A 25,495-nucleotide genomic window follows, 5' to 3' on the forward strand; every position below is an offset into this window, starting at 1 on the left:
AAAATTATGTGTTGAGATATACAAATTTCATGAAAAGGCTTTCACTTTTGTTTTCAATATGGGAGTTCTGCATAGGGCTCAGCCACTCGTTGATATCTCTGCAGTTGTCTATCTGACATACTGCTTTGCAGCCTTTTATTGGATCAGGGTACAATGCTCCCAGTCCTGTATAAAAATATGGTTTTCACTTTAAAATTTTTATTTACATAATTTCTCATTATTTCTTCTTTGTAAAGGGCTCTGTTAATTCCTTACTGTTCAACCATTTTAATTTTTTTTCCTTTAATGTGATTTGGGTAATTTTCAGTTTATTATTATCTTAGTGCAAACATCAGAAAATTTTTAGGAAGTCTTAAAAAAAAAGGGTTCTTTGCTATCTTATTAAGGATTCACTATCCTTGTCTTAGTAAAATTTCTGGTCTGGATGGAGACCTGTGTACCCACTGTAATTCTGAAATGAAAACATTTGTCCGATCTGTGAAAAGAAAAAAACCCAAAGAAGCTCAATCCCCACGATCTTGAGATTTCCTCTCCTTTTTTGCCAGCTATACATTTTTAATTCTCATACATTCCCAGTGTAGAAATGTAAATTGTAGCCAAAGACCAGTAGACATTCTGATGGCAAACTCTGAAAGCTGACTTCTACAATCCCTTAAGACTGGGAAGAAAGTGGGACCTTTTAAATGCATCAAGTACTCACAATAGCTTTATTACTGCATTGCTACTCCACTCTGTAGATTGTATGAAGGCCTGGAGACTAATTTCAGCAACAGCCACAATTTACTAGCTGTAGTAGCCCTCAGATGAATAGTTTCTTGTAAAATCAGTGGCAGCTTTATCCTGCTGGAGCACAAATAAATCAGCTCTTATTATTCCACATTCATTTAATCCTGGGACATTAGTCAGCGAGACCTTTCTGCAGCCTAATAAACAGCAGCAGCAGCAGTTTTTCTTTATGAGAGTAGTTGTTCATCCTAAATTAGAGCCGACATTAGGGGAAGACAGAAACTTTTGCAGCATGATTTAAAGATATACAATGTGAGACTATAACAGTGTGTGAAAACTGCACCCATGTGTATAAATATAGCAGGGTCATAATTTTGCTATATGAGGGTTACTTTAGAACATGCAGGTTATTTTATCTTGAAAACATGTATTTTGTTGTGGCAAGTAATATTCATATTGTCTGGTAGTTTCAGTGGATTTAGCAGTGGCTCCTAATAGGCTCCTAAAAAACGCTTTTTTGCCATGTGTGGGAATAAGAGTAAAGACACTGATTAAAAAAAATTAAATAACAGTACATTATTATTTCCCTCTCAAACCCCATAACCAAAAACAAAAAAACAAACCAAAACAAAAAAAACCCAAACCAACCAACCAAACAAAAAAACCCCAAAAAATAATAACAATAAAAAAAACAACTCTGCATTCATATTTACAAAAAAATGTTTTGCTTTACAATGTTCAGTTTTTTTGTGAAATGGACAGCATCTGGATTTTTGAATGCACACTCTTCTAGTGACTGCAATATGTGAAAAATAATGGATGTTGTTCTTTCTAAAAGCTTTTTGACATTTCTTTTTTTATGGATATCAGTGTTGGTCTATGCTATAATTTACAATATAAAAATTCACAATTCACTTTTCATGAAAGCCATTTTCCTGAAAGCTGTACAAGAACTCCCAACCTCTTCACAGTATCTGCAAGGACATTCTAGTGGTGCCTTGTGAAGACTGACCTGGAAGAGAGACTAGACAGAGTTAAAGGAATAATGTAGGTCTTTATTAGAAGGCCTCAATGGATACACCTTGGGCAGTAAAAGAGCCTGGCCAGGGCTATAACCAAGATGGACCCAAAATGGATGACTGGGCATGGGGTCTCACACTTTTATAAGTTCTGGTCCATTAGCATATTGGAGCTAATTGTCCAATTAAAGCTTTAGCTTATGAAGACCCATCCTTGTTTTCTCTTTCTTGAGTCCACATTATTTATGCTCTTGGGCCTGAAATTTGGATCATTTGTCCATGGTTCCCAGCTAGAGAAGCAATTGTTTTGGCCGTCTACACTGTGAAGAGAGCTTAGTATCCCCCAAGATGAAGCTCAGAACTACACACTAAAACAATACAGAATCTGAAAAATATAAAAGCTAAAACCTGAGACATCACTAGGGCTTTATCTGTTGCTATGTGCAGTTTCTGTTAAATTTCTTGGGATTAGGTGTTTCCTTGAATGATAATTTCAGAGTGAAATTCCAGAGTTGTGGAGTGACTCAAGGTCACATGGCTTGGGATGAGTTCCTTTGAATTAAGACTTTTGAAAAATGTTAGCATTTTTTTTCCCTGGTAAGTGCACTATGTCTATACTACAGCAACAGCGTGCAAATGACTATTATTGTTATTTATTGGATCTGAATAATAGCCCATTACTAAGAATCTTCCATTTGAAAAATGGTGTCTCTTGAAGTACTTATTTTGTGTCAATTTAGATCCTTAAGTAGGAAAAATAGAGCATGAATCTTTGTCTGTTGTAAGTGCTTTATATACATCATAAGTTCCTCTCCTTTTAGTTGATAGTTATCAGTTCCACTGTTATATGAACTAGATGTTATATGTGCATAAACATATATGGAGACCCACAGGCAAATGGATACATACACATTCCTCCAATTTATCATCAGCTATAGTCAGAATTTTTACAATACTGTAGGTGTAGTGCTATTTCTTCAAGTTCTCCATGTAGTCTGGATGTTTTCCCCCTATTTTTAAAATGGATTTTGCTGTAGGTCCTAACTTGGTTTTATTCTGTTACATTATTGGTATAAAAATAGTGAACTATTTCCCTCCATAGTCACTACTATCTTGTTGCCTTGTGATGTAGTTTATTTATTTATTTACAATGTCCGTTTAGATCCTTCTTTCTTTTTGTACCACTGATAAATAACAAAAATTAAATTAAATCTAATATGAGCATTACTTTTTGGGCTAATTTTCTGTTTGTGACTGAATTTTTCTAGGAATAATATAATTGCTGCCAAATATCTGGATGAGTCTTTTAATGAAAATTACAGCTTTCATGCTTGCCAACAGTGGCACGAAGACAGAGTACATGGAGCAAAACCATAATTTAGTACTTCCACTCATTTCTACCAAACAGAAAGCATAACTAATGCTTCTATTTCTATACAGTTGACATACAATATGGGGAGGCGTTGACGTAAAATATCTGCTGTCCAAAACACTAGCAGCTACCAGGCTACTAGTCTCACACTGTCAACATTTTCCAGGATTTTAAATTTCCCTTCCTTTTCATACACTGTTAACCTTGTAAAATACCAGAAAAAGAGATGATATTTTTACTTATGAATATTCTTTGAATAATCTTGAGTCAACAAAGAAAGAAACATGACAGCTCTTTTAGCAAAACCCACCTACACTCCACTTTTGGTGCTTATATTCAAGATTCATTCTTGTTGCCTCAAAAATAATTTTTCCTCTTTTACAAGAGATATCCTGCATACATGCTGCATGTAGAACATGTTTGACTGCTAGCTCTAAAATCTTAGCAGAAAATGGAGGGTTCCTTCTCCAGACCAGCACTGCTAGTTTTCAGAAAGGTGCTGAGGGCAGAGCTCCCCCAGCCTTTTTTGAAAACTGAGCAACCTTTCACTATCACTCAGTCTACTGCGGTCTACACAGTCTATTACAGTCCAAGACAAATACTATGTCTGACTACATTCAGCTAATGTACTCAGGGTTTGTTTGTGTGAACCAGTGCCACTGAATTTAAAGGATCCGGTTTGAAATTAATGTGGCTAGGCACATGCACTCTTGTGTTCATTGCTCCAATATACCCCTTTAAATAGCAAGTCTAAATCCTTTTGAATGCATCTCATGGTGCATCATAACATGGGCTGCTTAGTGACAAATGAACTGCTTGCCTGGAGTAGCTGATACACTGAAGAATCAAGCTGGTGCTTGATGCCTTTCCTGCTCAGTAGGAAAGACCAAGAAACAGGTTAGCAACCTAATGCAGAAGTTGTTATCTAGTACTGCAGTGCATGTTTGAAACGCAAAAATTGAATAATAGACTGGAAAATGTTCTCACATTCTCTAGGGAGAAGGTGTTGTGGAGAAATGTCCTTGTACAGTTGAAAAAAAAAGTGTCCTGCATTTTATGACTCCAAAGATTTTAAAGATCTGATGCAATTTACTTTACTGACCTGTAATACCTAGATCAGTATCTAACACTGCCCTTAAGAGGCACTTTCTGAAGTGGCTAGCAGTGACCTGCTTTGGAATTAGAAAACTGAAGTAGACTGGTGGGCTGGCCACAGTCAAGAAGTGGGTTTCAGTCCACCAATGCCAAGAAGGAAAATTGGAAAATGCTTTTGAGGCTTTTCCTTCTCTCCAGCTCATTTTAATTCTGTCTGTGGAAAAGAACAGTGTCTTATGACATCCAAGGTTAAATTTCCAGCATATGAGGATTAGTTGCATTCTCTTCCCCATTCAGGTAATGAGTTGTTCAGCTCAATGCCTGCATACTGTGCTGAACATTTACCCCTAGGTTCTCAAGTATCTGCAAGGAGGGAGGGAGAGAACTCCAGAGACTTCTTCAGCTTGAGAAATCGCAGGACAGGATAATGGAAAATGGCAAATATTGCATCTGATAGAGGGTAAAGCCCAGGACTGAAATAACAGGGGGATTGCAGTTAAGGATTAAGTCACTTGACGGAGTGGGTATGGAGAAGGCAGAACATACCGTGCCCTGCTCCAGCCACTCTTAAGTTGTGACCCTCCACTCCTGTCTGTTGGTCAAGGGAAAAAACACCTGATGTCCTGGTAAACAAACTAGGTGAGCCCAGTTTTCAACACTCATTTACATATGCATTGCTCACCAGGGAGCCCTCAATGGGCAAAGCAAGGCTCTGATTTGCACACTCAGATTTTGCCTTCATATTCTGCACTGGCTCATCACATGCAAATGTATGCATTCAGTTGTGTGCACCAAGGTTTGGAAATCATTCCTCTGGTTTCAAGGAAGAAAAAGAGAGAATAATAATCACACCACCACCACCCTCCCCTGCTCCCCTTCACCCCCCAGCCTATTGTCAACAAATTTCAATTCATCACTGTTGATTTTTCTGAAACCTACTTTGGAATGTTACAGCTTGGATTGATGTTATCCAATGCCATTTATATCAGGGTTTCACTGTGCAATACAGAGTATTCAGGGAAGTCACTGCAGGCTGCTGGTGCCCATGATTGCCTCTGACATGTACAGCTGAAAGGACTCTTATTCAAGGAATGATCTTCTTTTTTAGACTGTATTGAGTTGGGACTGATTTTGATAGCCAGTTTCAGTCAAGAATCATAAAGTTATTGCACATTTAAGACCGTCAGTATGAGAATCATTCTCTGTCTCTCTCTCCCTCCCCCTCTCACTGTTCTTTCCCCTCCCTTTCTCTCTCTCATCATTTCACAGGACTGCAAGGTTACAGAAAGGTCTAATCAATTGTCAAACTCTCCTTTATCTCTGAGAAGGTGGTAAAAAAATCTAACTGCCCTGCTGTAGGGGGTTCTTCTGACTACACAGCACCCTTTTTCACATACAATGCTACCATGATTAATGTCCTCCCACCTCAGACCTTGTTAAAACCTGTTCTTTAAAGCAAGCTGGTGCACCACAGTGAGAGCAAGAGCAAGGTTGCATAAATCAACGTGTTCTCACAGCCCCCAGGATATCCATTATAGATGCCAGCTGGATGACTGGAAGATAGAGAAAAATGAATATTGTATCCTGTGGCCTTTTGCCTCTAATGACCACTTTTCAACATTTTTGAAGGCATGATTAAATTTTGATAACTGGGGAAGTCACTCTGAGCAGGCTGAAATAGAGATAAATTGACTGAGGGTCTGACATCCCAGTGGAGAGCAGGCAACTAATTAGTGTGTGAATCTCACTCTGAAAGAGATGTAAAAGGGAGGCTAGTTTAATCAGAGGAGCTGCTGAGGTACAGGAATAGTCAGGGATAATAGCGGCCTAGGTAGAAATCACAGGCTCAATGAGCAGCTTTTTCTGTCTTCTTGATTGGCAGCCGCTGACCTAGTGTCCAAAACCTTTGAACTCTTAACAACAGTAACAGCCTTGTCAAGGCAATTTGCTTGCAGCTTTCTGTGACCAGTTATTTCAGCAGTGGACTGGGACACCCTATTTGAAAGGGCACTTTGCTCCTCAGCTGTAGTGGAAGCTGGGCAGCACACTCTCATTATTTTTGATGACTTTACTTTTGAACCCTTTATATTCCCACCCAGCCCGTGCCACCCACCCAGGTCCTCTCTTCTCCAATGCACTCCACACGGTGCATAAATCCCCTCTCCCTGGGGTCCTTGCTATATGGATGAAGTGTCAGATCAATTTAGTTGTTGATTGCAGCAAGGGAAATGGGGGTAGGGAGAAGGAAAGACCCCCACTGCCTACTGTAACACTGCAATTTTATTGCAGGAACAGAACTTCATTCATGCCCAAACTGGTGGTTTTGGACATACAAAACATTAGGGTATCTGGAATTCCTTTTGCTGGGTTTAGAGGAATTAAAGACAATGTACTTAATTCCTTTAATGAGGTGCTCATACAGGATCTTCTTTAGCTGGAAATGAAGGATAGCATGCCTGTGCAAGAGATGACTTAATAATTTTTCTTTCCTGTAATGCTTCCTATTTACCCACCATACACATGTAGAATTTTTTTTTGTGGTAGGAACAGTGATTTGAACCAAACTGGAGTTTAGGGAAGGAAAAATAATCCCCTGAAGCTGCATTAGCTGGTAGAAGTAGATTTCTTTCCCTTTTTTTCTCCCTGTAAGGGAGGAGGGTAGCTGAAGAGAGAGTAATATTATCGATAGAGCAGAAAGCTTGCTGTCTTCTTCCATTTAGTAGTGTGAATTAGTGTTGCTCTGAATTTTTTTTTTTTTGCCTGGGGCACACTAGTTTCTCTTTTTAAACTGATCAGTCCCCCTGGGTCTTGTATTATACTGAGGACCAGGATACCTGATGTGACTTGGTTTTGATGTGACAGCATACCTTTCTGCAAAGCCTTCAGCTAAGATTTTTAAGAACCACAATTTTTCACGTAAGAATGAGGGCCAGTTCTAACTTGGTCTATGTAATTAGGCACTTGCTGTATATTAAGGCTTTATTAGTAGGTGGTTTATTCTAGTCATATCTTGGGTCATGGCTACATGAAGAAGGTAAGCTCAGCTGCCAAACAATAACATGCTGGCTACTTCATGACCCTTGTGTGTGTCCATGCTCTTACCTGCAGTACATGGCTGGAACTGTCTTTATGCTCACACGTCTCTCCACTAAGCAGCATACAGATTGCCAAGGCAGGACAGATCTGGACCCTTCAAGGCTGTGATGGTATCTGGCTTCCGCTGTCACTACAAATATTCCTCTATCACTACAAATATCAAAACAAATAGGGAAAACTGGTGTTTTGTCTTAGTCCATGCATAAGGTCAGGTGCAAGGCAAATGGTTCTGATATGTTAGCTTCCATTCCAAATCAGTTTGGGAATATCAAAAACAAATAATGGAATCTTCAAATTGCTAACTAAACTGAGAAGAAAGAATTTCACAGTTGTTCTTGTTAGATATGAGGCTTGATATAAAAGCCTGATGATTCCTTTTTGATCTGCTGTGAAAGAGTAACTTAAACAAGTCTATGGGACCCAATGAGATGCATCTCAGAGTCCTGAGGGAACTTGCTGATGTAGCTCCCAAGCCACTCTCCAAGATATTTGAAAAGTCATGACAGTTGGTTGAAGTCCTAAGGAAAAAGGAAAACCTAAAAGAGGAGAAAGAAGGACCCTGAGAACTGTCAGGTTCACTGCTGTGCATGGGAAGGTCATGAAACAGATCATCCTAAAAACTATTTTAAGGCACATGGAGGACAGGGAGGGGATTCAGATTCAGCTTCACCAAAGACAAGTTCTGCCTGACCAACCTAGTGACCTTCTACAATGGAGTAACTTCATCAGTGGACAAAGGAAGGTCTACAGGTGTCATTTATGTGGACTTCTGTAAAGCCTTTGACGTAGGCCCCACAATATGATTCTCACTAAAATGGAGATGGATGGATTTGATGAATAAGAAAGTAGTTAGACAGTCACATCTAGAGGGTGGGGGTCAATATCTCAGGGGTCATATCAGTGACAAGTGATGTCCCTCAGGGGTGCATATTGGGACCAGTGTTTTTTAATATCTTCATTAATGACATGGACAAAGGGGTCAAGTGCAACATTAGCAAATTCACTGATGACACCAAGCTGAATGATGTGGTTGACGTACTGAAGGATGGGATGCCATCCAGCGAGAACTTAACAAGCTTGAGGAGTGGACCCATGGAAATCTTAGGAGGTTAACATGAACAAGTATGAGATGCTGCCTGTGGGTTGGGGCAATCCCTGGTACCAGTACTGGCTGTGGGATGAACAGATTCTGCTGAGAAGGACTTGGAGGCACTCATGGATGAGGGGCTGGACATGACCCAGCCATGGGCACTCCCAGCTCTGAAAGCCAAACATATCCTGTGCTGCATCTAAAGCAGGGTGGGCAGCAGGGCCAGGGAGGGGATTCTGCCCCTCTGCTCTGCTCTGCTGAGAGCCCACCTGCAGGGCTGCATCAGCTCTGGGGTCACAGTACAGGAAGGACATGGAGCTGTTGGAGCATGTCCAAAGGAGGGTAAACAAGATGATTAGAGGGAAAGACCACCTCTCCTGTGTGTAAAAGCTGAGAGAATTGGGACTGTTCATCCTGAAGAAGAGAAGGCTTTGGGGTCACCTAATCACAGCCTTCCAGTACCTGAAGAGAGGCTACAAGAAAGACGGAGAGAGACTCTTTACCAGAGCATGTAGTGACAGGACAAGGGGGGATGGCTTCAAACTGAAAGAGAGCAGGTTTAGATTAGAAAAGAAATTTTTTCTTGTCAGGGTGGTGAGGTACTGGAAGAGGTTGTTAGGGAAGTTGTGGATGCCTCATCCGTGGAAGTTTTAAAGGCCTGTATGGATGGGGCTCCTAGCAATGTGGTCTAGTGAATATGTTCCTGTCCATAGCAGGAGGGTTGGAACAAGCTGATCTTCAAGGTCTCTTCCAACACAGGCCAGTCTGTGAGTCTACGATTCTATGACACTACTTTAGTATAGATAGCAGCAGCCACAGCAATGAAATTTTAAAAAACAATAAATAACCACACCACAACCAGAACAACAATAATTTGTAATGGAAGTTGTTTTTACATTAGTACATGGGCTTCTGTGAAAAAGAAGAGACGGCATGACATAAATATGGGAATCTTTTACATATATTGCTCATAATCAAACCAAGAATTAAAAGATAAGCAATGCAGCTGAAGCACACTAAAGACAGATTATTCTGGTTGTATATCCTTGTGTGTATTCCTTATTCAGAGTGAAAAATAGACTGAAACAGACATGTACCTGCACAACAATGATTGCAGGGGAAAACATTGTTTTAGATGCAGAGCTAATTGCAACTGCTTAAATATCAGTGGAACATTCTGAAAAATAAGAGTTTCAGTTAATGGCCTTTCTTTTTCTACCAGTTTTCTCTGTATGATTTCTGACTTTGGTGTCAGATTTGTGGCAAAATGGTTCTGAAGGTAAGAGCAATAAACTGAGACACAATAAATTTGTGTAGGCCAGGGAACAGTGATGACTTAATTGCTACTTTAGTGAAAAGGCTGCACCATTATGTTAAATTATCAAAAATAACACCCACTGTAATTTATCAGAATTTTAACCATTACTCCATTAAAAAAAAAAAAGTATCAACAATTTTAACAATACAATGTTTGGTATAATAAAAGTCAGGAGAGGTAGTATGAAGCACAATACAGAGGTGGTAGAGATAGGAGCAGGTATTTGTCAGTCTTGCCAGTTCTTACAGCTTTAGTTCTGGTGGCAGGAAGACTAAGAAGAAAAATATTTGTGTCCATTTGAAAGGAAGGGAAAATGGAGGAATTGTTATGGCTAGAGATGAGGTTTTGAGGGCAGGAACTTCAGTCCTGACTCTCACATGCTTTTAATAGTTCTGCTTTTTTTTTGGTCTTCTGATGCACAACATTTACAACACAAAGGTTAAGGCCCTGTGAAGGCATGTCTTGTTGCTCACGCTAGGTAACTGCAAACTTTACCAGGGTGTGGGTGACCTCTGTCTGAGTGTTTCTGTCTTTTAGACCTCATCTAGCCAAACTCTGAAAGTAGCAGGCTTTACTAATACCATGGGTTTCCAGAAAGCCATTTATGGGTATCTGGATATATGAAATACCACAAGTGATCTTTCCATGTGGCATCCCAGACACACAGGTGAGTATTGAGAGATCCTTTCCTTCTCAGCAGAGGAGGAAAACCACAGATGAACCTGATTTTCACTCCTTTGAAACCTCTGCTTTGACTAACTGAAATGGATTAATCAAGAGCAGTTATACTTGCTAGTCTCACTACTCCCATAACCAGCACAACCTGAGGAATTTACTCTGATTGTTTTTAGGAAAATAGCCACAGAAGGTAGGAAACTGTGGAATGCAGAAAATTGCCAAAGATGGAAAGACTTAGGAAATAAAAGGCCAAAGCTGTTAAAGTCAGACGTAGCTGTACAAAGAGCCTTAAACTTTGATTTCACCATGTGTATATGTTATCATGCAAGTATCTCACAATTGCCTTACTCATGCTCTAAGAAAAGAGAGGAAAATAGAAACAGCAGGAAAAAAAGCTATGACAGAAAATGGCATTTCTATCTAGAACCTTGAAAATATTATAAACCAGAATTTTGAAACAAAGTTTTTGAGTGACTGTATCTTTCTTGTCCAGGTATGTGTTTTTAGAGTGTAAATATTTACTTACATGCATGTGTATATAAACATGTGTGTAAGTTCATGTGCATATTCACATGGAGATACACAATTGAAGCAATTAATTATATTTAATAGCAATCCATAAAATGAAGTGTCTTGAAAGGCTCATTGCAAATCCTGCCATAACAGCAATTCAATTAAAAATTTGTATTTTTCCTAAGCCTGTATTAAAAATCTAGTTAAAATGTTTCTGAAATTGGGAGAAACCATTCTAAACATCAGCAGAAATTAATGTTTTATTAAAATCATAACAGTGCCTTTCAAGTCCTCCGCAGGAAAATGATGAATATTTACAGGTATGCTTTCATTATATACTGCTATTTTGAAGAAAAAAGTACAGACTTCCTGTGGAGCTTTAAAAATACCATCATACATTCAAATCTAAAATAATTGGGGCATATATTTCTCAAAAAAAAAAAAAAAACCCCATAAAACTAAGAGCTTCAAGTGTTTTTTGATAACTCTTTTGCAAACATCTAAAAACAATCTGGAGTTAGCCCTAGTTCCTCACTTCTGTATTAATACAGAGAATGAAAAACATCTCTATTTCCCTCCACACCAAATCCTAACATGGAATCTTTTCTTAAATGAAACTTGTGCTAGAATTATTGCAGTTTCTGAATCCTGTTTTCTTGGGGATTTACAGCTACATAGTCTCCAAACTGTATTTGCAGAATTTACTGAGTTAACTCTTCTGTGTGATAGGCCAACACATTTTTACAAATGTGATGCTCAATCACCAGAAGAAAGATAGAAGACCTCTTTTAAAATGCTGCAAGGATGAAGATAATTACAGAGCAGAGCTCTTAAACATTTTTTCACTCTGTGAATTACATACTAGTTGAAAAACACAGAGCTAACTAACAGGGAAATGTGGTGATGAAAATGTTGTTCAGAGGAAGAAATGTAACAATAATTGGCATAAAAAGAAGTGATCCAATACACTTCTATGATGTCTCTAGCAGTTGATAAGTGCCTAGTGAAATTTGCGATGTAAATTATGTTTTTATGTGGCACATTCACACATATGTACAAAAAGTATTCAATTAGTGACTATGTCCTTCCAATCTTTAAAGATAAAATCCTTGTGAGTAGCTTTTAAACTAAAAAATCAGTGTTGTACCCTGGCTTCAGATCTTGATCCATTCTTGGGGGATTATGTGGTGCAGGGCTTTTGCAGCCAGATGAGGGTTTTAGTTCAAAAATGCACCTGAGCTATAGTATGCTGGGTAAGATGTTGAATGGTGACTCACATCAGTTGGGCGAGTCTCTGAAGAGGGATCACTCTCCTGTGGCATGAGGGAACATAAACCTCTATAGCCTATGTAAAACTGTTTTGTGCAGAGTTGATCTGTCCTCGGCTGCAAAGTATGTGATGCACTCTGCCAGACAGTACTGAGAAGAGTAAGGCATAACTTGCAAAATTTGAATTTAGCAACGTACTTCCTGGTTGGTGCTAAGAAGATATTTGGCAAAAGAGTTGAACTGCTTTTTGATTTTAGCTAGAAATACAGATGTTCAGTTCATGCAATAACACTTTCTCAAATATACCAGTTGGTCAGGGTGATGGCCATAAAATGAATGATCTTCAAAATAAAGGATTGAATGTTATTTCATACCTCCAATTTTTCCCCATCTATTATAGAGTAATAATGATTTGCTAGTACTCTACAGTGGTATTGTAATATTATTGTTTTATAAGCATATCTGTTAAAATTCACAATTCCAGCAGCTAAGAAGTAATTTATATTTTTTCTTTTTTTGTCATCATGACAAAAAAAGACATCATGAAACAAGACATGAAATGAAAACTGATTATCCTACAGCATTAATCTTTTGCTGCCTTATAACAAAAATTTTTGTTTCCTTAACTTCTTACTTAAGTATTGATAAAAGCAGCTATCAGAAAAAAATACCCTATATCTTATGCTTTATGAAGAAATAACAGGGCAAAAACAAAATCATAATTTCATCTGTGGCTAAACAGGGCAAATTTTGATATTTTCTGTTCTGATAATCATTACAATATAAAGCAGATTGAATTCAAGCTGCAAATACTAATAGATGGGAAATTTTACAGGATTCCCTCTGAAGTGTAAACTCTGACACCCTGAGCAAAATAATTGTTGGAGTTTCCTTGATCTTGAAAATAAGGCAGGAGAGAGAGAGAGGAATCTGGCTGTGCCAAGTCCTTTTGCCTCCATTAAGGGGTTTCTTACTTCTGCTAACTTTAGCTTTCCTTGGAAAACAAACAGCTTGATAATACTGGAGCGTAAGTATTCTTAGATCTAATGTTCGAACAAAGTTTAAAACAATTATAATTAAATTCAGAAAGGAAAAAGGAAGATCAAACAGCTGTGATGCAAGCCACCAAAAAAAAAAAAAAAAAAGTTTACACAGGTGATATAAGAATACCAGATATTGAAAGGACATGAAATTCCTTCACATCTAAGGCTGGTTAATTGAGGTCACATAATTAAACAATGCAGCTGACAAGAGGGACAACAAGTGATGCTGCTTTTGGCATAGAGCTGCTGTGGATACTATTGGTACCCTACATAGAGATTGCTAGAGAATAATGTTAATACATTTGAAGTTATAAATAGACAAGTGCAATCAGATTTTTTTATCTTGAATTTTCAGTAATTTGTACATGTTTTTCTATTAAAGAAATCCTGAGATTGGAGGTGATGTATATGCTACAAGACTACTTATCAATCAGTATACATTAGGTCATTATGTAGGTGCTTAATTGACAAACAGTACTGGGAGTGGTTTGCTTCTGAGGTTGATTAAAAATACTATACACTATACTCAAAATGTATTTTGAATTTTTTATGATGTGTTATAGAATGTTTGGATTGCAGTGGACCTTAAACATCAGTTTAAGCAGTATAAGTTCCAAGGGCACCCTTGGAACCCCTGCCAAGGGCTGGGGCAACTTTCAATAGATCAGGTTGCTCAGAGCCTCATCCAAATCCCAAATCAGTCTTGAATATTTCCAGGGATGGGGCATATACAAACCTCACAGCAAAGAATTTCTTCCTAATATATAAATTAAACTTAGCATCTTTCACATTAAAGCCATTCCCACTTGTCCTGTTCTTTGGCAAGACATGCTCTTGCCAAAAGTCTTTCTCCATCTTTCTTGTAGACTCCCTTCAGGTACTGGAAGGCTGTGATTAGGTCACCCTGAAGCCTTCTCTTCTCCAGGCTGAGCAATCCCAATTCTCTCAGCTTTTCCTCACAGGAGATGTGGTCCTTCCCTCTAATTCTTTTTGTGAGTCTCCTCTGGACATGCTCCAACAGCTCCATGTCCTTCCTGTGCTGGGACCCCAGAGCTGATCAGCCCTGCAGGTGGGCTCTCAACAGAGCAGAGCAGAGGGGCAGAATCCCCTCCCTGGCCCTGCTGCCCACCCTGCTTTGGATGCAGCCCAGGCGGGATATGTTTGGCTTTCTGGGCTGTGAGTGCTCATTGCTGGGTCATGTCCAGCCTCTCATCCCCCAGCAGCCCCAAGTCCTTCTCCCCAGGGCTGCTCTTCATCTGATCATCCCTCAGCCTGGGCTGGTACTGGGGGCTTCCCCTACCTTGCACTTGGTCTTGTTAAACCTCATGAGATTTCCATGGGCTCATTCCTTGAGCTTGTCCAAGTCTCTCTGGATGGCATCCTGTCCCTTGGGTGCAGCAACTGTGCCACTCAATTAGGTGTCATCAGCAAATTTGCTAAGGGTGGACTTGATCTTTTCACCTCTGTCATTAATGAAGATATTAAATAACACTGGTCCCAATATGGTCCCCTGAGGGACATCATTTGATGTCCCTTGGGATGCTGAGCCATTGACCATTACCCTCTGGACGTGTCTTTCCAACCACTTCCTTATTCATTTAACAGTCCACTCATCAAATCTATCTCCTTCTAGTTTAGAGAGCAGGTTGTTGTGGGGGACTTGTAAAGATAATTTGGTCCACTTAAGTGTTGGACTCAATTACTGCTGTGGATCCCCTCTAACTAAGAATATTCTGTGATTCTGTGACTTTTCTACCTGTGTTTGCTGTATTGTTTCAGGTGAAGATGAACAATGATGTTAGTCATTTAAACATAATGATGTTTATGACTACTCAGCAATGTAGAGAAGAAGGTATGCAATCTCTCTCCCACTGCCAGATGAAAATACTTCTGCAAATAATATCCTTCTAGTCAGCTGTTCCAAAAGGAAGAAACTGAAGAAAGTAAAATGGTGTTTCTCCTAAAAAAATGCCTTTGTCTCATATCTTCTCAAAAAAAGAGGACAAAGTATTTTTTTCACTGAGCACTGAGAACTACTTATCTCTGAGTGGGGGGGAGGGAGTGGGGGGGTGGGGCACAGAAAAAAATGGAAACATAGGCGGTATAATTGACTTCTTATTTTCAAGTGCCAGGTAACTGTTGAGCTGTTTTAATGATTCCTTAATACATTTCATGTATGACCCTTGTTACTGCAGGATTTTGTGCTTACCTTGTGAAAGGTTCATGATTTGCTCCTGAAAGAACTTCATGATTTAGACAGTTTTGGGGCAGCTTATCCACAGTGTCTGACTTTTCTCCTGAGTACAAGACAGACAAAAAGCCACATGAGTTAAAATTCCAATATTAATTCAATTAACTGTCCTGAGGTAAAGAATATTTTATTGTCTCTGAGAATGAGCTATCCATGGAGTTATTTGATTATTAAAAGGAGTCTGTAATAAAATCAAATATTCTGTTTGGGTTTCTAGCTTGGAATTATTTGCAAAGTTTGATGAAAAAGCCCTTCTTACATATCTGCTTTTTAGTGAGTTTAAGCCACTAAATATAAGGCAACCCAAAACATAACCAATAGCATTTTACTGACTTACTGACTGCTGTTGCTCGCTTCTCTTCACTACTTTTTTTTTTTTAAATTAAGGGGGTAGTACTGGACATGTAGCTGCCTTTCTCAGCACTCTGCTTTTCACTCTATCTTATTTCTTTATTTTTTCAGGATGTGAAGATGGAAAAGAAGCAATCGGTCATCTGGCTTTACATTTGCTACCACCAGACTTCAAATACTTGTTACAGGACTGTGGATATTGCAGTTCACAAGAATAGACTAAAGAAGAGAAAGAAGTAGCAAAACATCTACTTTCTGTTCCAGACTCTGTTTCTTTTGCTGAAAATATCAGATATGACAACAGCATTTTTCTTCTACTTCTGCTATTCTGTTATTGTATTATCTCGTTACTATTGAAGGAAAACTATCCCCAACAAAAGGGAGTTTTAAGCAGGAAAAATATCCTCAGAACACTATTCCTCCATTTAGAAAATGAAGTCAAATAATCCCTGATAACAGCCTTTACTTTGACTGCCACCAGTGATAAGAAGAGAATAAATAAACTCTGCCAGTGGACTGTCAAAAGGGCAGGAAAGAATCACATGAAGGTGACTAGCTGGTGTGACCATGTCTAATTCAATACACAAAATATAATTATAGACAAAAAATTTAACAGTAGAATGTGATGCGAAAGAGTGTACATTTAAATGTACCCAAGTCTGAGTGTATGAGAATACACTCAGTCATAGCAGGTAGCTATGATAGCTGTTCCAGGAAGTTATCTTGAAGAGCAGCAAGCACTACCCAGGAGTTCAGCACATATATGAGTAAACATGAAAAGAGATCCCCATTTATTGCTTTATTCCTTGCTAAAGACAGTAGTTCTAGTGTGAGCATGAAACCTAATGAGACAAACTAGAAAAAGAACCCCACTTTTGACACTTACTGACCTCCCCTCTTGTCAACAAAGTGTCATATCAAGACTCCTTACAACTCCCAAGATGACAATAGCTATGCTGCTACACTTCAAAAACACTACAGCTGAATAAAGTTAACCAACAGCAATAGGACTGCTATCACTCAGCTGCACAGAGGGAAAGAAGTAGTGCCATGGTTTAACTCCAACTGGTAATTAAGTACCATGGAGCTGCCGATCATTTCCCACATACGCCTGCGAAGGGAACAAGAATATGAAAAGCCTCATAAGCCTCATGTTGAGATAAGAACAACTGAATAATTGAAACAAACCAACCAAAATCAATAGTAATAGCAATAATAAAAAAACAGAAGTGATGAAAAGAATGATAATCATCATCATCTTCATCATGATGTAACAGGATCCAAGAGAAGCAAGTGATGCACAATAAAATTGCTCACAAACCAGTGACTGATGAAGAGCGTGTCCCTAAATATCAGCCAGCCACTTCCCAGGCAATTCATCATGTTTATATACCACACATGACTTTCCACGGTATGGAATATCCCTTTGGCTAAATTCAGGTCACCTGTTTCAGCTGCGTTCCATCACAGGAACTTACTATCAGGGCATGAGGCAGCAAAAAGTCTTTGACTTAAAGAAAGTGCTACTTAGCAAAAGAATATCAGTGCTATCAACATTATGCTCATACTAAGTCCAAAACACACCACTGTACCACCTACTAGGAAGAATAAGAAATCTATCCCAGATGGAACAAGGACAGGTGGACAGCGAGACAAATTCTAGTGGTCTTGAGCACTGAGTCAAAGTAGCTATTGTATCTTCATTATGTGCACATTTAATTCCTGAGCTCCCAATGCTTATATAGCAATATATAAGATATATGCATATAAAAATCAAACACACACACACACACACACACACACACATATATATATATATATATATATATATATGCATACATTAAACATACATATAAATATCCCCTTGTCCAAAAACACTATGAGACATTGGGGAATAAGATTTCTGTGTAAATGATACCTTTTATAAAGCAGGAAGAAGTTTGTAAAAGATCCTCTGATCCACTGGAAGTAACTGACAAGCTATTTTACTTGAATAATACATCAAGGTCTGAAGCTAAATTCATGCCGATTATTCATGTGGATGCTTCCCAGGGTGATGAAACCCTGCAAACTCTGAGATGTGCCATTTCAGTTGTGGTTGCCATGGGTATTATAATTTTACTAGGCAGGTGAAAATGGAATAGTCACCTCCAAAAACATCAAAGGCAAAGGAGTAAAGAGAGCTATGTCAGAAAATGCTGGTCCTCTAGACATCATGTATCTGCTTACATGGACATTTGTATTATCCATTTAACCACACAGAGCATCATGTGTTCATGGGCAGAACTTTCTCTATAATGGGACATTGTCACCCTGTCACTCTTGATAAACTATGACTCCTGTAAGGACTGCCAATTCTGAATAGATAAATAAATTTTTTTTGCCTAATACAGAAGCTTTTTATTCAGAGATCTGGGATCTGATCTCATTCAGATCTATTCAGATCTTCTGATCTGAACTGGTGTGTGACGGATCTCGCTATGAAACTGTAGAGGTGCTGACCAGCCACCTTCCATGTGTATCCATGAAGCAGAAACAGCACAGCATGACAATTCAGATACCATTTCAACACTTCCTCAGCATGACTGAAAAAACGGTTAACTCAAATCCTTTGGTGCTTAGCTTTCTAGCATTCCTTCTAGCATTCCTTATAAAGATTGTGATGGATGAAAGCTTAGGCACTGTGGGAACATGCCACTGGTAAGCTTTTCTGGAATCAAGAGTCTCTACCTCTGTCTTAGGTCTTTGGTGGGTACACTTAGATCTGTTTATCATGGTTTGCATTGTTTCCCTATCTTTTCTTGAGGTCAGGCATTTGTATTTATGACTGAAGAAATGTTAGGAATTATTTATTTTTTACATATGGGTTTCTCCAGGAGCTCCATTACTTTAATCACTATGTCTATGGTGTTCTTCAGATTGCATATATACCATCTTTGAGTACCCAGTTACTTGAACTTTTTTAATAAACATCTTGCCCTTTTCTTTTGTTTCCTTTTGGAAACAAAAGGATATTCCTAGTGGGACACCAACGATTTGGCTGTACCAGGTGCTTCCCTTTGTCCTTTGTCAATGGCCACATAAAGTAAGTGAAAAAATCCTGCCCTTGATTTTTTTAGGATTCTGGTACAAAACATCCAAATGGAATAAAATGTTCCCACTTGAATTAATTTTGTATATGTAAGTTTGTAATTTGAATTAATTTTGTGTTTTGTAATGAATAAGAGAACATTATCTGCTGCTGGTCTCCATGAGATTCAGTGTAGCTGAGTCATAGACAAAAATACTTAATAAAATGTGTTACTCTTTTTGTCAGCTACATCAGAAAGCTTGCACACTCACTTTTTGGGCCAGCCATTGTCTGTCTTTGTGTGGAGTTTGCTTCTCTTATGGCAAGGCTGAAGCTCATCAGCAAGTAGCATTCCTCAGAAGCAGTGTCACCCTTCAGGCAGTAGGGAGGCAGTACATCCACCCCTGGGGCATCTTTTCTAAGGGCAGCGAGTTCTGACAGCCATCAATCAGCTGTTCATGAACTTTAAATGCGAAAAAGAGAGGAAGAAAGGCAGAGGTGAAAAGACACAAGGCCTTATAGCATGAATGTCAAAGGACTGTTGATTAGCAGTTATACAGACAAGGTATTGTTATGGTAGAGGGGTAATTGTAATTTCTGATATACTGTGCAAATCAAAGCCTTCCAGTGACATGAAAAACAGACTAATATGAATAGTACGCTGACAATATGAATAGTACACTGACACTAATGTGGATAGTACACTGCCTGGCTTTCCTGCTTCATCCATCCCTTCCTATCTGTTTATATGTCAGAGGAAGCAGGAATTTTCTGAGCATGGCTTACTGAGCAAACAGGAATCCTCCCATTTCCTTAGGGGCAATTGAGGTCCCCTTAAAATTGCAGAATTCTAAAGTGGCTGCTAAGAGTACTCTCATTTTTCTGAAGCTTGTTCTAAGAAAAAATTAAAACTGACTATTACGGGACACAGATTGAGATTTTTCAATAGTTTCAGCCACTGTTAAGGACAAGTGAAAACCCAGGACACAAGCCTTTTGCAGAAAACACCCTTTCTTTTGATTGAATGCCTTTTGAAATTGCCCTCATTATGGTGCAAGGTAACATGCAGTGCGGCTGCCTCTCAAAGTGACCCTGCTAGAGATTGCCACTTGTGAGAAAATCCATTCAAAAGTGGAGGCTGGATTAAATTGTCTAGTAGGTCAAATGGCACTAGTTAGAGAAATGAAGAGAGGTGCTTCAGTCCAACAATTCTCTGGGAAGTTAAGCAACAATAACAAATTCCATGAATACAAATGCACAAAGAACAGAGAAATGAAAAACTGCCAGAGGCAGGTGAGAAAGATCTCCAAATTCTTCCTTCTTCCAGGCTCCACTGAGTAGAAGCAGCTCTTCAGTCCTCGAAGAATGATGAGATCTCAGAAAGTAAACACGCCATGTGGTCTGGAAACACCTACTTGGAGACCTTGAAAAAGTTGCATTCATCTGTGGTGTCCCTGGATTATCTCACTATTGTCAAGGTTGTACTGCAGCCCACAAGTACAGCTTTTGAATCACCTGTCAACAGAGAAGTCTGGCTGGTACAGTAGGGGTGTCAAAAAGGAGGCCTGTTCTCTCCTATCTGTCAAAGCCCAGTGAAAGACTCTGCTCAATCTATGGGCAAGAAAAAAAGATGAAGGAAACATAGGGCTCTAGCATTATTGACTCTAGTCACTCACGAATGGACAGTCATTTTGGTATGCCTCCACACTCTGCAGATATCAGTGCATTCAACAATCAGCTTTCCCATAAATACATGGCAGTTTTCCTCACTGACCTATGATGAGGACTAGGCACAACACAAAGGCTATTTGCAGCAGTCACACAGGTGAATAGGTAGGGGAGATACATTGGTTTCTTTTCTGGGGTTTCCTCTGACGTCTTTCTGCTGATAATTTTTCATTTCAGAATACAAGGACCAATCAGTCATCTGTGTGCTTTTCCTTTTTCCTGAACAGTACTTGGAAGTCAACACTCACTGCAGGTTACAGAGTGAAACAAAAAATGGAAACAGTATGCTGCAGGTTATTTACAGATTGCTGCTGAGCAAATTTAATCACAGACCTCTGTAACTCCATCATCATTTCCCTTGATGAGAACATCACAGACTTACATTTTGTAAAGGAGGTGGAAAATAGATATAATACATGTGTAACTGTAACAGACTATTCTGCTGTGATGGGAAGCAGCACTGTATTAGGACCAATACATTGCATCAACTTTTGCATTGTAGTTGAGACTCTTAATGGCCATTAAAATTCCCCTGGCGTTTCCCTGAGAAGGTAACCAAGCCCCCTCAAAGAAGCTTTCATTTTTAGACCTATGGAGACATCAGGAAACACCATAATAATCTTGCTTAGTTGCCTCCTTATGAATTCTTTTCCTGTAAGAAACATTAAAAAAACCCAGGAATATGTATCTTGGAGTTCAGTGCAAGTGCCTGTGTGTGTCATGGATCATAAAAAGGTTTCTAATTATGAAAATCAATTATCTGGGAGTTTCAGTGTACTTCCACTCATTTTGGAACTGAATTTACCTTCAGGTTTGGATAATAACATCTTGTGATCTATCTATGACAACTCCTCTTTAATGGAGAGAGGTGAATTAATAATGATCAGAAAATCTGGAAAACAAATGTAATGTGGCTGAGGGACAAACATTGCAGGCTGCAGTTTGTGCTGGTAAAGGTCTCTGTATAACCCTGTATCTTTTTCAGCTTGCTGGTGTAATGAAGCACAACAGTAATTGGACTCAAAACAACCTAGCTTAGTCTTATTTTAATCTTTCAGTTAAATCTGAACAATGCTTTTAGAAACAAACATATAATTATTATCTCCTGTTATCTGCTTTCAGAGTATCTCATCTTTCAAAACCCCAGTACTGTTGCTTTGTCTGTTGGGTTTGCATGGCAAGTAGTAAAGGGGCTGCAGGTGAGATGCTGCCAGACCTTTCCCCCACGTCCAACAGAGCTGATACCAGCCAGCTTCACCCGTCACTGGCCAAGTCTGAGCCCATCAGTGACAAAGGTAGTGGTTCTGGGATAATGCATTTATGTAGGTGGAGAAAACCTGCAGCAGAGCAGCAGCCAGAGAGAGGAGGGAGAATGCATGAGAGAAACTGCCCTGCAGACACCCAGATTGGTGGAGAAGAAGTGGGAGAAACGTCTCCATGAGCCAGAGCAGAGATTCTCCTGCAGCCTGGCCTGAAGATCAGCATTAGGCAGGCTGTCCTTTTGCAGCCCATGGACATCCACAGCAGAGCACAAACCCACCTGCAGCCCTTGGAGGACCTCAGGTCAAAGCAGGTGTCTGCCTGAAGAAGGCTCTAACTTTGTATAGAGAAGAGCCTGACAGGACCTGTGGACCTATGGAAAGAAGAGCACAAGTTTGCTGGTGGAACTTGTGACCCCTTTGAGACATGCTGGAGCAGTCTGCTCCTGAAGGACTGCATTCCATGGACAGGATTCATGCTGGAGCAGTTAATGAAGACCTCCAGCCCATGTGAAGGAGAAGGACCCAGGTTGGCAGAGTTAATGGAGGACTGTCTCCTGTGGGAGGAACTGCATGCTTGAATAGGCAAGAAAAAGAAAGAGCAGCAGAGACAGTGCATGATGATCTGACCACAACCCTTATTTCCCATCCTCTTGTGCTGTTGGAGGGTGGGAGGTAGAGAAAATCATGAGTGAAATCGAGAGTCCACAAGGAAGGGAGGAATGGGGAGAAAGTGTTTTAAGATTTGGTTATATTTCCATTTTCCTGCTCTTTTTTTTTTTTTTTCCTTTGTAATAAAGAAACTGACTTCCCTGAGTTGTCTCTTTTTCCAGTGACAGTAATTGGTGAGAGATCTCTCCCTGTCCTTTCCTTGACTCATAAGCCTTTGGCTGTATTTTCTCTGCCCTGCCCCATGGAGGAGAGGAAGAATGGAGCTCCTTTGGTGAGCAGCTGACATCCAGCCAGAGTCAACCCACCAATCTGTACTTCTGTGAACAGTTGTGGTTTTCTAGGTACTTCTACCTAAAACTATGTACTGTTGTATTAACGCCACATTACACTACGTTTATAGACACTGGCTATATTGGAGATATATATATATATATATATATATATATATATATTCTAAGCTTATGTGTTTTGTCTACTTTTTATGCAGTCTTTCTGCTAGAATCATAGAATCACAGAAGAGTTAGGGTTCCAAGGGACCTCTGGAGATCATCTAGTCCAACTGACCTGCTAAGACAGGATTACCTAGAGCAAGTTATACAGGGGAGTGGAGACCTTTGTCTCCTATTACTATCTGTATTTGTCTTCTCTCTTGCTTGTTTCTATACATCTCCCCAAGCTTGCAACACATTCTAATTTAAGCCAAATGAGCCTTTTGTGGTTTTCATACCTTGGGTTTTCTGTTAACCTTTCATATTCTGATTTCCCTCAGTATTTTTATCTGCTTACCCAAAGAAGAAATCCTGTAGGCTTCAACAGGAAAAAACAAACATTTCCATAGGTTTTCAGGCAAGAAATTCAACTTTAATTATTCAGGCTCAAGTACCTAATCTGTAAGACTCCAGGTACACTGTAGGACTTTTTAAATTTTATTGTACTGTTTAGAACCCTCAGTGTGGAAATTGCCTGAACTGCTGGAGTGGAAGTTTCAGTGATTGTTCTGTGGAATTTTGTCTCCTTCCAGCTCATGACTACTGAAAATAGCCATCACAACCCACTATATTTCAGACAATTTGGTCATTACCAGTTGAAGTTTCTGCTGTGTTCTTATTAAAGACCAGTGTAGCTGTCAAAAGTACTTATGCTTTTTTTTTTCTCCAGTGTTAAAATAAGACCATCTATCACTCTGTCAGCTTATGTGACGACCAGAATAAAACCTAATCTGGAAAACTCCACATATAGCTTCCCAAGTCAGCCATGTGAGTGTGATGACTAATTTCTAAGAAAGGGCCTCTGATGTCCAATGTGACTTGTTGCAGCATGTGTTAATAAGAGTGGTGACTGAAAATTTGTACCAAATGTGAGCCTGAAAGAATAATTATGGACTAAAAATGTCCTGTTCCATGAAATTATATAGCATTAGAAAATCATGCTAGTTTAGGCATCCAATGTGTTTCCTTTCGATTTGATTTTCATATTTGTTTTGGTGTCATAGCTCTCAAACCTTAACATCATGAGCACTATTAAAGGTGGGAAGAAAGAATTCTCTGAAAAGGTACAATTATTTTAGGTCCAGCTATTTTATTTCTCCAGATGACTTCAGCAAGACTTAACCAGTGCTATCTCTACATGTAAATAAAAGAAAGAAATGAAGCTATGAATTAAAAAAATGGTTTTGTTTTGTTGGTGTTTGCTGCTTTATAGCTTCTTTTCTGTCTAATTCTCTGTCTACTTTCAGGTAGCAGTAGGATACCATAGCCATCAGGAAATAGATAAAGGCTTTGAAGTGGCTTAATGTACATCTGGCAGTAGCATCAGGTATCTAACTTATTGACAGATACTGTACTTGGTACATGACACCGTGATTATCCACTTAAACAAGGCAGCAGGCTCAACTTGGTAAGATGCCTCCAGTGTTACCCATATAGAGCACTGATTGCGTGAAGTCTTGCTATAGGGGCATCTTTTTTGTCTTTTTGGGTTACACTATTTTCAGCTTCTCCTTTTGCATTTTTGCCATGCATTTCAGTGAGTGTACTGCTGTTTGTAGGGACTCCTTTAGGGAAGAACACCCTGCTTGCTCATGTGAGAAGGTGAGGAGTCCCATTAGTGATGGGTATGTTAAATGCTTACATAAATCCATCCACCATTTTGGGTAGTGCTGGGTAACAAAAATTCTTTCTTACTGGAACATCAGGATTTCAGATTTTCCACATTAAAAACACAACCTTACAACTGTCCCCAAAGATATCAGATATCAGTCTCATCTTTGACACCCATAGAAAACAATGATTATATACTTCAACTAAATATGTCCTTGTGCTGGTTTTGCATTAGTAATCTTGTTTGCCAATTTCTGAATTTCTTTCAGCAACAAATTGACGCCATGATCAAACTTTGTATTAACAAGCATTCTCCAACTGCTCCTTCAATACTCACATAGCAGTTAAAGTGGCCAAGGCCATCCTAGCCTCTAAAATATCCTTAAGCATTTATTTCCACATTCTCTTTCTCCCAATATTCCCAGATACTAAGGTGTAGTAACAGCCTTCATAGCAGAAGCACTGGAGTGACTTTGAGGCAATTGTTCTACAGAAGAGACATTGGGACTCCAATGGACCATGAGCTGTGGTCTTCTACATTGCTAACAGACTGACAATTCCACACTAAGGGAACTTAAAGGCTTTGTCAAGCTAAATTTAGTAATTTTTATGGGTAAAATCTGTAAGTCTTGCAGTGCTTCAGTTTATCAGTTGGTTCTGAAAATTCACTCAGCCGAAAAAGTGCCATTCTGTTCAATTAGAATAAAACATAGGATTGTAATTGTAAAGCTGTTTGTTTGGTTGCTTGGTTTTTAGAGGGAGAATTCCAGATATGTGTAATTGGGGGACCCACTAGGGTTATTTTATCTTTATGCAAGAACAAATAGAGAGAGAATCCAGAATCAC

Source organism: Onychostruthus taczanowskii, unplaced genomic scaffold, assembly GCF_017590055.1.
Source record: "Onychostruthus taczanowskii isolate IOZ18803 unplaced genomic scaffold, ASM1759005v1 scaffold129, whole genome shotgun sequence".
NCBI lineage: Eukaryota > Metazoa > Chordata > Aves > Passeriformes > Passeridae > Onychostruthus > Onychostruthus taczanowskii.